We start from the raw sequence: 243 nt of genomic DNA on the forward strand, positions 1-243 counted from the left end.
CAGTGTTGGGACTGCGATTATTTAGAATTGATACAGATGATTTGGAGTTGGCGACCACATGTAGGGTGTCAAAGTTTGCATATGACACTAAGATGAGTAGCAGAACAAAGTGTGCGGAGGACTGTGAAACTTTGCAGAGGAACATAAATACATTGACTGAGTGGGCAATGGTCTGGCATTTGGAATAGAATGTCCATAAATGTAAAGAACTACTATTTGGTTGGAGTAACATTAAAAAAGAGA

The sequence above is a fragment of the Chiloscyllium plagiosum genome, chromosome 8, assembly GCF_004010195.1.
Source record: "Chiloscyllium plagiosum isolate BGI_BamShark_2017 chromosome 8, ASM401019v2, whole genome shotgun sequence".
NCBI lineage: Eukaryota > Metazoa > Chordata > Chondrichthyes > Orectolobiformes > Hemiscylliidae > Chiloscyllium > Chiloscyllium plagiosum.